Source organism: Syngnathus floridae, chromosome 8 (genome assembly GCF_059516105.1).
Source record: "Syngnathus floridae isolate MCC-2025c chromosome 8, RoL_Sflo_1.0, whole genome shotgun sequence".
NCBI classification, from domain to species: Eukaryota; Metazoa; Chordata; class Actinopteri; order Syngnathiformes; family Syngnathidae; genus Syngnathus; species Syngnathus floridae.
The window spans coordinates 7591258-7603124 of NC_142420.1; positions in this window are offsets into that span (position 1 = coordinate 7591258).

Below are 11867 nucleotides of genomic sequence, written 5' to 3' on the forward strand. Positions count from 1 at the left end.
CTGATCTTCTTGCTGCTATTAATGGTGAGGTGGGGGGGCAGGACCAAGAAAGCACTTTATAGTCTCTCTACCAAAGTGCAGCAAAACACTAGAAATGTACTTTGGGAGTGTGCTCATGTGAAAATATATTAAATCAAAAACGTGCATCCAAGAGCACTTTTGTGTCTCATTCATTCCCTATTCAATTTTAGTGTTCAACAAAACAAAACAAAAATCAACTCTTTGGATTTTATATAGAAGACGCACTTTATTGAAGCAACTTTGATGGTAGCGATACATAAATAGTTGTTGGATGCTCGTGTAAAATGTGGATCTTATTATGACCATCTACAGATAGCGAGGCGAATTTATCGACGTCGTCTATTTCATTGACTCACTCATTCATTCAAGAAGCATTGAATTGATACCTGACTCAGGATGAGAGCAAAGCAGAGATTTATTTGTCACGTTCACGCTGAGATCATTTTTACACTACAGGACGATTGCTTAAGACCGGTCAGTGCATGATGGGCTGGGGGGGTGGGGGGTGGTAGTGTTGCATTTTGTCTCATCAGAGTGCAAATAAGTTCTCATCACTGTCCAGTGTAGTCTGGCGCGCGGGCTGCATGCGTCGCTTTAAATCAAGTGTCAGGAAAGCTGCAGGTGCTACCTCACAGACAGGCAACCCCCCGGGGGGTCATGAGCGCAAGGATAAACGGCGATTAAACGGAGGTGCTGGCAGAGCAACCGACTGATTAACTCACTGCGGGGGCAGTTTCTCATCACCCCCCCCCCCCCCCATCACGCCTTAGTGATGGCCGAGTCTGGTGTCACTTTCGCTAGTGCGTACGCGTGTGTGTATGCCAGCCGAGCCCACGTCGTCAGGGTTACACTCGTAGCCAGATAGAGTTGGTATGTTTAAAGTGTGTGTGTGGGGGGGGGCATCTCTTGGGACCGCGCTAATGTGTCAGCTCCATGGCTCATTTCTTTCAATTACAGCAGCTGGACCCGGCAAGAGAGCAAAAGAGCCCACCAGCGGTCGGCTGACAGCCCCATATGGGTCCCGTCACTGCTTATCAGCCACCCACTCGTAAGCAAAAAAAAAAAACATGAATGTGACATATTGCCATCAACAAAAGCGGTTACACAGAGCACAATTTGCTTTTGTCGTTTAATGAGCAGGTGACTGTGACAGTCTTGTGAAATTATTATCTATTCATTTACCCCTGCTTTCTAAGTCACCCTCAAACCATTTTAGAAATGACAAAAAATATTTCAAATGAAATCCTACTGTGACACTAACTGTCTAAATATTGAAATAATAAATAAAAGTCACCCTTAATCATCTCCTACTCTCCGGCTAAATTGTCCAATTGTAAAATGTTGATTTAGAACGCCGCATGAATACAGAGCATCCCTCGCTCACATTTTCAAACAAGCTCCGTTGTTTTCTATTCTTCCCTCACTCACTTCCCTCGTGGTTCCAACCCCAAATTAATTAACATGATACAGAAATAGGTAGAATGCAAATGTGGGAGCCCTCACTTTGTGCCTGCGTTGCTCCTTTGTTTGCCTTTATTGTACCAAATTATTTAATTGGGTCTCTCCGATTGTGCGCAGACACAGGAAGGAACACGGGCCATTGTGGGCCTCCATACAAGTCACAATACGCTATCAAATTCAATTCCCATCAAAACGTCAGGCTGCCGGAGAGCCTGCAGCGGCCCCCGAGATTAATGAAGATCTGCATCAAGGCAAAGCTCGAGTCTGAGATTGGAGATGTTTTTTTTTCTCCCCCCCAAATAAAAGACCCCTTCACCAAGAACAAAGGAGGCCCTGAAAAGCGCTGGGATGTTCTGAGAGGGTGAAATACAACAAAACAAAGAGTTTGGCGTGGGGATGGAGGGGGGGTGGCGTGCTACACTAGAAAGACACTTTTTTTTTCCCCCTCCTTTCCAGTCACCCCATGTGCCTGAGTCAGTCAATAAGTTGAAATATAAAAAATAAAAATAAAATTTTGTTTTATATATATATATATATTCTAAAAACCTATAGAGAATTTACAGTTGTCTTTAATAGACTATTTCATTTTTTAAATAATATTTCCAATATAAACTATGAAAAATGCAGCTAGTTCTAAATTGATTGTAAGTTTTTTTCAATATTTGGTCATATTTAAATTTGTAAGCACTTACTCAAAAGCAATTTATTTCAAAATGCAACACAATATGAGTTGTACCCCGCATTCAACTACTCAAGCAGGAAAAGTGAATAGACTTCATGTTGTGTGTGTGTTTAAATGAGGGGTAAAAGAGCAAAACGTCAGGGTTTACCTTGACGAGTGAAAAGCGTCAAATTAAAACACTCGTCGTGTTCTTTCAAGTCTTCTGCCGTGCACAGTGAGAAGGAGAGACGCGCCTCGGCTGTATTCACAATGTGTGAATAGATTTTGTCTGACTGCTCTACAACTGTGTGAATTTGTTTCCATGAAGGCTGCATGTCGACAGGTGGCCTCTTTCAACTCGACTTAGCGCGCCGGTTCTTATTTTTGCTTTGTTTTGATTTTTTGAGAGATGAAAAGACTCTTAATGTGTGATGGCTCCGGTGACTGTACGCAGCAAAGTGAGGAAAATAGTTTGAAAAGTTTTATTGTTCACTAGACACAATTCTGGCTGACCCTGTAAAAGTGTAGTACAAAAATGATCAGGTTTGATTGACATTAGGATTAATTTAAAGGTTTATTTCATGTAAAGGTGACAGAGATTTTTTTTAATCCTCTTACCAATCGACCTCCCAATATAATGCAACACCAGTTTTCACGCAAAATTTCAAAATTCATTTTCACCATTTTTCTCCCTTTATAGAAGCGAAGCCTTGTTGATGAAATAGATCCATTTCCCGCCAACAAACGCGCTAGCAGTATTTTGGCATTTTAATATCATGCATTAAAGCATTTCTGATTTGGGATGCGATGCTGCTCTCCGCACAACAAAAGCAGAGGCATGAAAAAGAAATGATTCCGTCCGGTGCCACCAAAGCATTGGGCTCGTTCACATTCCACCCGTGTTGTGTCCCAGCTCGCCGTATTTACTTCATTTCCCACCATTCATAGATGCTGCTCGCCGGACCGGAACATTCCAGCTGCCACCTCAACATCTCATTATTTGGGGGAAATATCAAGCTTGTATCGTCTTGATAAATAATTCGCGCTAGTATAATGTATCGGACTAAAACATATTTTCAGGAGGGCGGCGGGGTTAAGGTGCCAATCTCAGCTCCTTTTATTTATTTAATTTTATTTTATTTCGCCCCCAAGACAGAGATTTCCATATATAGAGTGACCGCGGCTCGTGTCGGGATGCGAGCAATCGGGATGGAGCGTGCGTCGTCCGCCCATATTGCTGTCACAGATTGGAAATGAGGCCTGCTAACCTGTGGGCAGCCTCCCCCAATCGGCTTTACGCATTGCCAATGCATTTGTGGCCGCTGCCTCTGAGGGGAGGAATAAAAAAAAAAAAAAAGAAAAAAGAATGGTGAAGTTTTTATCTGAGCCGCTGACAAACATTACTCTTTAATGCAGTTTTGTAGAAATGCATTCTTATCCCTCTTGGAAGGAATTTATCTACTTGAAAGCGGCAAAATGGTTGCCACAGGGAAGGATTTCTTTTAATGGACTACAATAGGCTCAGTATGGGACGCGTCCCGATTTTTGTGATGGCTCGATAGAGGAGGCCAGACGGATATTCATGGGAAATTGTTTATCTGGAGCCAAAGGCCGCGTGACAATAGCAGTTGAACTTTTGTCGGGAATGATTCTTTTCTCGCTCTTTGAGATTGTTGTGTGCAATTTCAGACAGGTGCTTCAGGAATATCAATCTGCAAATGGAGATGTCACAAAACATGAATGCAAACTTTGTGCGGATGTATAAATAAATGTGTTTGAAGAAAAAAAATATAACTGCCCCCCTCGTGGGAGGTAAACGTCCCACAGAGTTTACTATTCACACGAGGCTACACTGTCATCGTCTCTCAGTCCGCGTTTGTCTTGTGAGGTCCCTTTATCCCCCTCCCTGCACTTTTCCTCATCTTTTAGCATGGGCCAGAATCTGGGGACACAGTGTCAGAACCCGAAGATGGGGTTCGGGGTGGTCTGTGCGCTCTTAACGCCACTTTCAGGAAGCGCGGACAATAAATCAATAGACTGTCCTCTCTGGTAGGGGCCAAATGTAAACAAATTGAAAAGGAGCGAGAACAAAACAGATTGGCCACAGAAACAGACAAACTCAGTAGGGGAGTGGGGGGGCTGCAAGAAGACCCCCCTCCCCATCACCAACCCTTTGGGGCACTTCTCTTGCATAAGTCCCTATGTACTAGTCATTTGCAGCTTTATACTTCATATTAAGTCTTCCTGTTTTCAGTTCCTATTCTTTATCCCTATCCAGGGCTCTTTTCTATTTAATACAGAGCTGTGAGTTATTTATTTATATTGAATACAGAGGAGTGATTGCACTCCTTGTCTGCAAGTCCCTTCCAACTAGTATTTTCTATTCCATATAGAGGATTTTTCTTTTTCTTCTCTTTCTTCCAGATATCCTTTTGCTGTCTGACTTTGACTTCCTTGTAACTGTTCTTGTTCCTTTTCCTGCCAGCCCTAAATTTGATACTTAAGCAGACTAGTGGGAGTGGCTGTCAGATGCAAATGCAAATTTTTTTTTTACCGGTCTATACGGTTGAGCTCTATATGCCCACACAAATGTTAGTCGTGAGCAGGGAAAAGTACGTACTGAATCTGAATTAAGACATCAGACCGTTTTCCTGATGTGCAGCTTGTATACGTGCTTGAAAGCACACACTCCCGCAATAGTTATAAATCCCGTTGAAGGTTTTGACAAGCTTTTTTGACCTCCATAACCAGCTTTCAAAGTGAATATCTGCAGGTGTCGTCTGATTCGGCGGCGCGCTTGTTCTCGGCAGCCGTCTCGCAGCGTGCCGCATTGGGCGCTCTAGGCCAAAGAACTTGCTGCGTGCCACAAGTTGAATTAATGAACCCCTTAAAAGGTTTTGCATATTTTTTTTTTTTGCTTCTCAAATGAGAAGATCTGTTGTCGGCTTTTTATCAAACCTCTTCATATTTCACTGAGGTGGAATGGCGCGCGCGGCACATTTGCGAGGCAGAACTAATGCTATATAAATCTCAAGTAATGAGCGGGCCCCGGGGACGTCATCTAAATGAAGATTTTACAGCAATTTCAACATGGCTGCGATTTGACTCCTGCCTTTAAGTGCATTTGTTTAACAGGTGCTTGGAGACGGCGGGTTGCAAAGTGTCGCTATGTCTGCTTTATTAATTTCTGCCGCGCTAGTGGGCGGGAGAAAAAAGGGGGAGTTGACAAACACTAATCAAAAGGTTGAGAGTGGGATGATTCCGCCATTGAAGCCATGTACTCGCGCTTCATTTGCAAACTAATGATTCTGAACCCCCGCAATCTGTTTGAGGTCAGCTCCTGTGTATTTTGGATACGCTTTGGCTATTAGCATCACTGAAAGCTTCAGATGTGTCAAACCTGCCCCCCCTCCAGTGATAGTCACCTACTTTAATTTCCCCGCAGGCCTCCGAGGGGGGGACGAATTCAACTAAAATCACAAGCTGTTTTGTTGGCAATCCTTTGTGGCCTATAATGAATCTAATGAATATAAAGAGAGGCGAGCGGAGGGGGCGATTAGGGGGGACGCTGGGGGTCAACGGGATAGAGGCGAATACATTTCAACCACCGCTGTGTTGCTTTTACTTGACGATTTGTGACCCTCCACAATGGGACAATGGCGAGTGTTTTTGTCCCCTTAATTTGCCTTTGTGTTTCGGCCTCATCTCTTTCAACGCCGAGCGCTCAAAGTCATCAGTCCAGAGGGGGCGAGAGAGAGAGAAGGGGAAAAAAAAAAAGCGCTGACCGCACGGTCGGCCGGACAAAGGGGAGGTTTCAGATGAATCCTATCAGCCGGCCAGAGGAGCAAAAAAAGGGACTCAAAGACAACAAGTAAAGGGTCGGAATGAGCTTCTGAAGCACTTCCTCTGTGGTCTATCGCACCCCAAACAGCACTTCCAGCGTGCTCGCGTGGTATTTGGCACACGAATTAAAGCGGCTCATCAGATAAGAGCAAAAAGGTCGAGGAAGGTGGCGGCCGCGGCGAGGGAGTCGTGCCAAAGCCCCTCCGTGTCCTCCCCTCAGGTGGCAGGATGGAATTAACGGGACTATTGTTCTCCAATTTGACCCACATTGGACTTGATGAATGGCCGTGGCCTCCACTCTAAACTTTTAAGAGCTCTCGGATAGAAAAGTTCTGTCTCACTGGTCCGTGCTGGTACGCTCCCCAGTCGCCGTAATGATTCCCATTCATAAACATGCGCTGCGCTACCCTCCACCTGGCAGCTGCCTCTGTGCGCAGGAGATTACAATTATGAAGCCCTCCAATCCCGAGGATAAACATCTCTCCACTTTTGAAGTTTGCCAGCACGAGGCATATTTTAGTGCCGTGCGACTTAAGCATGGCTTCAAGGTATCACTTGCCACATCTTCTCTCATTTTACATATATTGTTCAACTTTAATGGGGATCTAATTTGTGTTATCAGCTTACAGGGCAGTAAGTAATAATTTGCATGGCTGCCCTAAGCGAATATGCCTCCATAAGCATCCCGTGGTATAGACACAAGAATGGATTAGCCTCCATATTGGCTATGCCCCGGCGGTCAGTGGTTCCAAGAAGCAGAACAGATAGTTTAGTTTGGTGACAATCGCTCTACCTTGAGATGCCGCCTCGGATAAAATGAAAATGACGCCGGAAGCTAGATGACATCGACTCGCAGCCGAGCCGAGAATAGCAAATGCGAGAGCCTTGACAGAGATAATAATAATAAGCAGTTTGGATTGATCAGATCTTAGTGGTTCTCATCTAGAATTGTTTTCTATTAAGTCGACCTGTTCAGCCGAGATGGTTTCTGTGAACTTGTGTTCACAACATCTCCAGAGGAGAGGCGCTTGATATGATTGCGTCAGGCATGTGTGTTCCGCCTGTTAGCTTAGTAGACATTTAATTGCCGTGGTGGGTGGTTGGAGCGCTAGGAGCCTGATCTTAGGAATATGTCATATTTGTTAATCGGACATGCAGATGCAAATCAAGTGTGACAGACTGTGACCAACACCGCGGGAGCATAAATACCGTTAACTTCAGAAATGTTCTTGGCGCCGGAATAACGCCGCATAAAGGCGGCAGCGACAGCCCATCCATGTATTTATTTTGTTTAGCTATTTCCGTGCATAGGTCCATGCGACAAAAGAGCCGTGATAAAAATAAAAATATTAAAAAATGGAATACTGGGGTGCCAGATTGTGTCTTTTTGTGCAAATGGCAGCCCCACGCTAGGTGGGAATTGTCGGTGTGATTGCCTTAACTGCAATGAATTCCTGTTAAGTGAAATGTTCGCCGCCAAAGAATGGAAGCGGCGGTCGGGCTTGCGCGACCTAATTCATATTCCTGGAAGGCTTTTTAATTTGCAAAACACGCCAGCTATCTGACAGGAGGGCACAGCCTCTTCAGAAAAAAAAAGACAACGCCATTCAAAAGTTTGTAAAGCTCGTCCGCAGAGATTGATTAGAGTTGTAAAGATTTTGTCTCAAAAGCGGCGCTGATTACAGCTCGCTCGTTGCTCATTTGCATCTCGTGTACAATCTCTCGCTCTCGTGCTCGTCGCGTTGTTAATGCAGAAATAATATCAATGCAAACTATATTAATAACCGCGCGGCGAGGTGTCACTTAATCAATGAAAACAAATCATACGCCTCGTCGTGATTATCTGGAGGAGGGCGAATATTAATGCGCGAGTCTGAATCAATGTCGGGGAGGTTGAATATCTTGCCTCCTGTTTACTGGAGCTAAGACGATTCTTTCTTTTATACGTCCTCGCCATCCCAGAAATCGATGGCAATGTGACAAACAAGAATAAGTTATTAGAGCAATTCAACAACAACAACACAGCCGATTGTATTATTCTAAAGTCAAACGAGGGGATGCTCAAATTTCAATTAACTAGTTTGTCTGTGTTATTAATTAGGCGGGACGCAAAAGGCTTATTGTGTGCCATTATCCTCTCGCAAGCGGTATTAGTATGTAGCACCAGGCGAGCAAATTAACAGGCAAGGGAGGCGAGACACGAGACGGGAAGCCCTTTTCGGATTCGCCAGGTAATAGCGACGGGGCCTGGACGCAGATTCTTTATTTCATTATTTGATAAAGTGGCCTCTAATGAAAATATCAGCCAGAAGCAACACAAGTCAGCGGCGGACGTGAAAAGAAAAGTGGCTCAGAGGAGGACGGGAGCGGATGGCCAATTACCTCATGACTGCGCTCTATTAAATCAAATGTGAAACACAGCTGGTGGGCTAATGGAGGTCAAATGTAGCAGCGAGCGCTTATGAGCAATGAAAGACACTTTTAACTAAAGAAACACTGTCACATAGTTGATGTTGCGGTTGCGCCGTCTGATTCTGGATCTTTTTTTGACGACATGAAACGAAAAAAAAATCTAAGCATTTCTGTCTTGACTCAATCGTTGTTGTGGAAATGCACCCTGAGGCTCCACTAGCCTCACGGATGGATCTCTATGTCCCAACATTCTCCTTGTTGGCTGAAGGGTGCTGGAGGCCATCACGCACGTACACACGCCAAATCTCACAACAATAACGAGCCAACTATCAGTTACGTCTCGCTGGTAATCAGCCATGCATTAAGAGCATCATTTTCCCCCCCGTCCCACCTCCTTGTGGATTCTTGACAGCTTTTTTGACACAAGCATCATGTCATGTGTGCCGCCTTCAGCTTCTACTTTTTTGTGCGTTCATCTGAGGAGTGAATGGTGCGACCTATCGGTTACTTTCTGGAGGTGACGTGTGGATGGTTTAAAGAACAATGCTGCAAAGGTATCAAAGCTCGAAACGTTTGTTTATATAAATTTTACCGCATTGAAGAGTATAGCTATGTCTGTAGTTCTGCTAATTTTTGCCAATATGGGAAATTATTCTTCAAAACTTGCCACTTACTGTAATAATAAAAATGTAATACGCATGCCAGGCCAGTAGTTAGCGATGATAAGCAAAACCCTCATAATTGCAATCTGCCTTCCCAGCGCCAAAAAACTGAAAACTGACGGGACCACTGAGACGTAAACTTTTCATTGGATCATTTTTGACATTATCATCCAGATTAACACGTTTTTATTCTTCGATGGTGATGTGTGTCAGATTAGCGAAGCTAGCTGCTGAGCCGCGTTGCCATTTTCACACCGATGGTTTTGAGAATAAAGACACAGCGTTTAAATAAATCTAGCCAAGGTGGAGACATTCCGCATCAGATGTGAGGTTGATAGCATCACGTTAATCTTGCAGCAGCCGCATCAAACTTAACTATGGAGTTAGTGCAAGACACACCGTGGCAGCTCAGGCTTTAATTGGAATTTCTAGGATTATGATGTTTGACAATTACACATTTTTAATTTATGAGTTTCTCCATGGTCTCCTACATGTTTATCTTCTCTGTGTAATGGCCACCCAGAAGTGTTTAATACCTCATTTACTTAAAATGTCTTTCTTTATTCAATTTTTATATGTTAATATGTGCAACGCAGGAAAACACATTTGAGAAACATGCGTACAAGATGTTTAGTGTAGCTCAGAGTTTGTGGCGTTAATAACTTGAGTTTTGTGTTTTCTGGTGCGTCGTTCAAAATTTGCTGCCATGCTCCACCCACATACTATGATGGAAAATCTTTTGAGCATCTGAGCATCCCTCCGTATTCATGATTGAAGTCAGAAAAGTCCTGATTTCTGCATGTCTCTATAACTGATTCTTGTAATGTGGTCCGAGTGTTGCCGGTGGCACGCAGGCTCCATGCTGCCCCTCACAGGTTGTTATTGGTACTATATCAGCCATCTCACGGTGGCCGATGAAGATGTGTTATATGTGTTGTGTCGTGTTGGTCGCTTTGAGTACACCTCGCAGTATAGTTCTGGTCATGTCATGTGTGGGGTCTCGCGTTTTAAAAATCGATAGTCCGCTTAAGGAGAGCTGCAGTTTTGTTGGATGCACAGCTTTGCATTTAGTAGCAGATGATGGAAAAGATTTGCACGTATACATCCTGGGTTCCCTTAAAATAAAAAGGCCAAGAGGCAACTTTTTTAAAATCCTCTCCAACCCGATTGGAGTTGTCCAATTTGTAAAGGAACGTGAAAGCTCCTTGTTGTCTTTGCATGTCCCACTTTATCAAGCATCCAGCAGCATTGTCTCATGGAAGTTAACTTTTTAGTCTGTTTACCGGCATGCATGTGGAGCCACATGGGCTAGATCATGTCTCGGTAGGGGGGGGGGCTCAAAAGCAGGCAAATCACTGTGCATTAAGACCAGACGCACAATGGACAACAATGGCTTGCATAAACACTATTTAGAACTATTCACATGGCATTGAAGAGATGGGCGTCGACTGGCCATTGCCGCAAAGCCGGCGCATTGTGGCGAGGTGAAAAGAAGTCTAATGAACAGGAAGCCTTATTTGAGAGAGCTGACAGTAACCGTACAACAGGCGCATTGTGCGCTTGCCACCAAGCCTGTGGCTCTCTACATTAGGAGAAATGATGAGAACGTAACCTGAAAAGACACACTGGGCCTTTGGACCCACGTAAATGCAAGCCCACAATAATGGAGGCTACGGACGGAGGGACACACACGCACACACACATATACACACACAGTCGCCACCTTGACCCAAAGCTGCACGTTTACATGCACACACCATCGACCGCTCTCATGGCCTCCCTTGAGTAAAACGCCATCATACACACACACACACACATCAAACCCCCTCCAAGCCCGATGGAACTTTGAAGTGCATTCCGGTTAGTTTGCCACCAAGGAGTCTCAATTTAAAATGTCGCAGTTAAAATGTCATACATTTGAAATGATATCAAAGTCTGCAGGGGAGTTAGCAACTTTGGAGCTACTTTGGAGTACATACACACACACACATGCACACACATAGTTGACCCCCCCCCCATCCCCTTCCCAAGCTTCATCAAATTTGAACAAAGGGATGACATCACCAATAAGCAAAAGGCCTTGAAGCAATAAGCCTTATTTACTGATGAGCCGAGCCCCCCTCAGGGCATTGTCTCCACACTTTCCCTCTCAGGCGGGAGAATCAAATGGCACTTTTAGAAGGTGGCAGAGCATGGCTCGGGATTTAAGGCTCATATAAAGTGGTTTTTTTTTTTCTTTTACATCCGTTTGGAGGGGTTGGGAGGGCTTCCGAAAAGGGGTTACATGCACTGTGGAGTTTAAGTTTAGTGCAAGGCGGCAGGGACCACTTGGTTTGGTTCTGGTAAAAGCACTGGAGGACAACTGGCTAAAATCAAAGAGTGATAATGTTCACAATAATAAGAAGAATATAGTACATATTTTATATTGGCAAAGTCACATGAGACTTCAGCTCAGTCGAGTCAGTCGCTTGAAAGTGGCTCTGCATCTTCGCCTAGCCTAGTAGATTATATCATTGGTGCCGAAACTAGTTGTGGGGTTGGGTTTTATGTTAGTCGCATTGTGGCAATACATGCTGGCAAAATTCAGATCAGCTTGCTCATAGACACATTTTAAAAAAAATAAGTGAAAGAACAAAATGATGTTGATAGTTTGGAGTTAGTCATTTCAAAATGGAAAGTGGAGTTTTACGATTTATCAATTTGACCAGATCATTAACTGCAGAGGCATCGTGGCTGATGCATGCCAGAGCTTTTATTGCAAATAATGTGCCCACTTGCATTTATACTCACCAAGTTAGAAACTGACA